Source organism: Triticum dicoccoides, chromosome 4B (genome assembly GCF_002162155.2).
Source record: "Triticum dicoccoides isolate Atlit2015 ecotype Zavitan chromosome 4B, WEW_v2.0, whole genome shotgun sequence".
NCBI lineage: Eukaryota > Viridiplantae > Streptophyta > Magnoliopsida > Poales > Poaceae > Triticum > Triticum dicoccoides.
In genome coordinates, this window is record NC_041387.1 from 529,004,485 (window position 1) to 529,010,512 (window position 6,028).

A 6,028-nucleotide genomic window follows, 5' to 3' on the forward strand; every position below is an offset into this window, starting at 1 on the left:
TGTATCCACCATGTATATATCGTATGAGGAGGTGGCTGTCCAGCGCCCTGTGGGCGGTGGTTCCTGTTCTTCTCCGACATTTTCATTCATATCGTCGAAGTCTTCAGAGTCGAAATCAAGCATGTCGGTCAAATCATCGACAGTGGCTATCAAGTGGGTGGTGGGTGGGTAACGAAGCTCTTCGTCGTCCGCTTCCCACTCAAGCCGAACATAGTTCGGCGAAGAATCTCCTGACAAGGAGAGAGATTTTAATGAGTTTAACACATCGCCTAGGGGTGAGTGTTGGAAGATGTCCGCGGAGCTGAACTCTAAGATCAGCGCCCGATCAGATTCGATGGGTGCGGATACACGCGGTTCGGAGCCTATGGCTGGAGACGAGTCCGAGTTCCGATGACACAAGCCTCGTTGTAGGTCAGATCTGTGTTCGGCTCTAACGCCGCTGAGCCCGCGGCTTCCCTGGCGAGTTTGAGCCTCCCGTCCTCGGATGGCGCGCTCTGCTCTAGATCTAGGGCCAGTGCGGTTACAGGCGCAATCTCCTGCACACAGTCTGATGACAAATTTAGGTCATGTTCATCATGGCGGCAGGGCGCGGCAGTCATGCGCTCGAATCCGTCGAAGATCAAGTCTCTGCGGATGTCGACAGTGTAGTTCAAGCTTCCAAACCTGACCTGATGGCCAGGGGCGTAGCTGTCGATCTGCTCCAGATGGCCAAGCGAGTTGGCCCGCAGTGCGAAGCCGCCGAATTTGAAGATCTGTCCGGGGAGAAAAACTTCACCCTGGACTGTGTTGTTGTAGATGATTTAAGGAGCCATCAAGCCTTATGGTGGCGACACAGTGGAACTCTCAATGAAAGCCCCAATGTTGGTGTCAAAACCGGCGGATCTCGGGTAGGGGGTCCCGAACTGTGCGTCTAAGGCTAACGGTAACAGGAGGCAGGGGACATAATGTTTACCCAGGTTCGGGCCCTCTCGATGGAGGTAATACCCTACTTCCTACTTGATTGATCTTGATGATATGAGTATTACAAGAGTTGATCTACCATGAGATCGTAGGGGCTAAACCCTAGAAGGTAGCCTATGATTATGATTGTTCTTGTCCTACGGACTAAACCCTCCGGTTTATATAGACACCGGAGGGGGCTAGGGTTACACAGAGTCAGTTACAGATAAAGGAATCTTCATATCCGAATCGCCAAGCTTGCCTTCCACGCAAAGGAGAGTCCTATCCGGACACGGGACGAAGTCTTCTATCTTGTACCTTCATAGCCCAACAGTCCGGCATATGCATATAGTCCGGCTGTCCGAGGACCCCTTAATCCAGTACTCCCTCAACGGATTCCCCTCTTCGGAGCCCTGAACGGACTCCAGATCTGCCCTCCTAAGGAAGAACAGGGCATGGCGGCGGCTCCGTATCGTAAAACGCGATGAATCCTTCTCTTTGATTTTTTTCTCCCCGAACGTGAATATATGGAGTTGGAGTTGAGGTCGGTGGAGGTCCAGGGGGGCCACGGGTAGGGCGCCCCCACCCTTGTGGCTAGGGTGTGGGTCACCTTTGGCTGATTCTTTCGCCACTATTTTTTATTTATTCCAAAAGTTATCTCCGTGAAGTTTCAGGTCATTCTGAGAACTTCTATTTCTGCACAAAAATAACACCATGGCAGTTCTGCTGAAAACAGCGTCAGTCCGGGTTAGTTCCATTCAAATCATGCAAATTAGAGTCAAAAATAAGGGCAAAAGAGTCTGGAAAAGTAGATACGATGGAGACGTATCAGTTACCAGGTTTCCAGAAATGCCTGAGACACCGCCATTTGGCCTAGATACTTGTTGCGTGGTTTTGCCAAACTCCATCCCCAGTAAGAAGTATGAACAACCATTTACTGAGTAGGGCCTCATTTTTGACCCGCGAGTCATGAATTACAAGGCCACCTTGGTCTTTCCGCCTACAAACCACACTCCTTTTGGCCAACCTGTATATTTTCTTTTTGCCATCTCCTTGCCAAAAGAATTTCGATCTAAAATAGCCCATTCTTTGTAGGACCCCTTTTGGGAGTTGGAAGAAATAAAACATATAGAGAACCATATTTGTGAGGGCAGAGTTAATCAAAACCAACCGTCCTCCAACTGAGAGTAGTTTGCCTTTCCAACTGCTTAACCATTTCTCTAGACGCTCCTCTACATGCTTCCACTCTGCAATGGTGAGGCATCGATAATGAAACGGTATTCCCAGATATTTAATCGGGAAGTGGCCATGTGCGCAACCAAATAGTTTAGCATAATCGGCCGCCGCCTCAACTGCTTCTCCAAAGCAGAACAATTCGCTTTTATGAAAGTTTATTCTGAGACGCGACATTTGCTCAAATGCTGAAAGCAAGAGTTTCAGGTTTGGAGCCTTGTCCAGATCATGTTCCATAAAAAGAATTGTGTCATCTGCGTATTGTAAAATAGAGAGGCCACCATCCACAAGGTGTGTCACTACTCCTGCAATCTGGTCATCCTGCTTGGCACGCTCAATCAGAATAGCCAACATGCCAGCGACAATGTTAAATAACATTGGGGACATGGGGTCACCCTGCCGTAGTTCTTTTTTTGTCTGTAAGTAATGGCCCACATCATCATTAACTTTGATAGCCATAGTACCTCCAGTTACAAAATTGTGGATCCACTGGCGCCATTTATCAGAGAAACCTTTCATCCTTAGGGCATGTTTTTTTGGTGCATCTCGTGGACGGTCTCATGCAGGATTACTACACCATCTAGTATATTTCGTCCTTGCATGAAGGCCGTTTGAGATGGATTGATAACATGGTCAGCTATCGAGTTTAACCTATTCATAGCCACATGGTGAAAATCTTGAAACTGACATTAAGGAGGCATATGGTTCTGAACTGCTGAATCTGTTCAACCTCCTTAATCTTCAGCAAAAAAACAATCTCGCTAAAATTTAGCCTGAATAGGTTAAGTCGATTGGCATGAAGACAATTGAACACTCCAAAAGGTCCGCCTTGATGATATACCAGAAATTCTGGTAGAATTCTGCGCGGAAGCCATCAGGGCCTAGAGCTTTATTGTGTTCCATTTGGAACACCTCTGCTCCCACCTTCTCTTCTGAGAAAGGTGACGTGAGGATATCATTCTCTTACATACTAAGTTTCTTTTCTCCACGAAGATGAATGCTGAAATGCAATTCCCTACACGTCCGACTTTTAGCACTTTCACTCTCCTAGACATGCGCGCTCTCTCTCGCACACATACCTCTTTGGGTTGTACAAAAATTTGTAAAGCTTTATCGCACAACATTCCAAATAGACGGGCACAACAACGCACGCCATCATAGATCTAGTGAGTTGAAGTGCTTGGAAGAACTTTTGATCAATGAAGTTGTTAAGTTTTTACCTATTGACAAAGCTCCTGGACCTAATTAATTTAATGGCACATTTATTAAAGCTTGGTGGGATATGATTGCTCAATATTTTTACAAGCTCATTCAATATTGAGAAAAGTATACTTTTCATACCTCAACTCTTGACAAAGTCTATATTTGATCCCTTACTATGTACAACACTCAATATCATGACTGAAGCTCTCAATGATAAATATTTGGGGTTACCAGCCAATGTGGGTATGGATAAATATGACTGTTTTCAGTATTTGATTGACCATATCATCATGAAGATAAGTGGATGGAAAGAAGAACTTTTATCTGCGGGAGGGAAGGAAATCCTCCTAAAATCTATTATTCAAGCTATCCCCACCTATGCGATGTCCGTCTTTAAAATTCCTAAAAAAATTGTAAGGGAATCACTGATGCGATATCTCCTTTTTGGTGGGGGGACGAGGATAATCAGCAGCTGATGCATTTAATGGCTTGGTGAAAAATGTGTGTACCCAAAAATCAAGGGGGCATGGGGTTCCGGGATATTCATTGTTTCAACCTAGCAATGCTGGCAAAACAAGCATGGCGTATTATTGAGAATCCAGATTCCTTATGTGCGACCATGTTGAGAGCTAAATATTTCCCAAACGGTGATTTATTAAATACAAAGCTAAAAAAAGGGCTCTTCTTTTACTTGGCAACGTATTATGGCAGGGGTTAATTGTCTAAATCTTGGTTATATTTGGCGTGTTGGAAATGGTCACAACATTGATGTTTGTGAAGATGCTTGGATTCCTAGTTGTGCAAATAGAAAAGTAATCACACCGAGAGGGAGTAATTTGATCTCAAGGGTATCTGATTTAATTGATCCTGCTACTAGTAATTGGGACGAAAATCTAGTTACACAAATGTTCTGGCCAGTTGATGCACAAAGGGTCCTTGCAATTCCTTTGTCACAACATGATATGTCAGATTTTGTCGCTTGGAGCTATTCAAAGAATGGAACTTTTCTGTTCGATCAGCCTATGCAGTGCAATGGGAACACCAACACGGGGGGAAATTAAGAAGAACCGATGATATGGGACATATGACTATCAATCTCATTTGGAGTGAGATTTGGAAATTATCTTGTCCATCGAAGGTTAAATTTTTCATTTGGCGCACATTGCATGGCACCCTCCCATGTAGAGTTAATTTGGCGAATAGACATATAGAGGTTACCCCCAATTGTCTGGCGTGTTCCTTTGGATTAGAGGATACAAAGCATATATTATTTCAGTGTCAAAAAGCAAAGGAGGTTTGGAAAAAACTGGGTCTAGATCAGGTTATTAAAAGAGCGTGTGAAGTTGATTATGCTGGTGAGGCGGTGCTTGAAGTTTTGCTTTCTATGCCTGAACGAGAGCTTACGATCTTGGGTATTCGAAATGTCCGTGAATTAATTGCAATTTCAACTTGGTATTTATGGTGGGAGAGGCGAAAACTGGTCCATAAAGAGAAAGCCCAAGATGCTAACAGATATCCATGGGAATTCGTGCAATTACGTTGAACTATGTTTTGGCTATATCACCAAATGCTACGATGAAAAGAGGAGGTTGGGTCCAACCCCAAAGGGGTTTGTAAAACTTAATGTGGATGTCTCTTTTGATTATGACCGGCTCAGGGGCACGGCTGATGTAGTTTTGAGAGATGATAAAGGAAAATTCATTGCAGGGGGTAACTGTAGAATTGATTGGTGCACGGACATTCTGACGGCTGAAGCTATGGTGCTTAGATATGGTCTATCATTGCTCAAAGGGCGGGCCGTAACCACTTAGTTATTAACTCAGATAACATGGAGGTCATCGAAACCATGCACAATGGAGAACAGTTATCTAGTACAGCGGCGACAGTGTTTGACAATTGTTATTTGTTAGCATGTGACTTTCCCATTACTAAATTTGAGCATTGTAATAGAGAAGCAAATAGGGTCGCACATGAACTTGCTAAGCTAGCTAGATTTTCTTCATCTTTGAATTGGTTTGAGGACCCTTGAGTGAAATTGTACCCCTCCTTATAAACGATGTACTTGTTATTGCAAATGAATAAAGTTTCTATTTTCTTTTTAAAAAAAGTCTATATTTGATCCCTTAACTATGAAACCGGACAACTTGCACCCTCAACTTTTGAAACCAGACAAGATAAGTCCCTCCACTGATCGCAAGCAGTTTCGTGGTGACATGGCGCGGTTTTGACAGGGTCCACGTCCACATGGCAATCCTTGATGGATGTTCTTCTTACTTCTTGTTCTAACTCAGCTGGGCATTTTGTCGAACAGTTGGCATATGTGGAGCAGCAGCAGGAGGACGTGGGCGTGGAAGCCTCCGGTGAGATGGCTCTAATCCCTGGCGACCTCTGTGTAAGGCCACTCCAGAGTGCGTCCACCAGCGCGCGTCCGCGCTGCCGACGTCGAAGCTGAGATCATGCTATGCTGAGTGCCGACACCAATGAGCATTAGTGTAGAGAATGATTTGGTGCATCGATAATTGATTGATCGTGCACTAGGCACATATATATAGGTACAAGGGGTGCGACCGGTATCTTGTCTCCTAAGATACACGCACATACAGAGGGAGACAGACACTACAGGTACTGCATACAAAACCCAGACCTACGTACA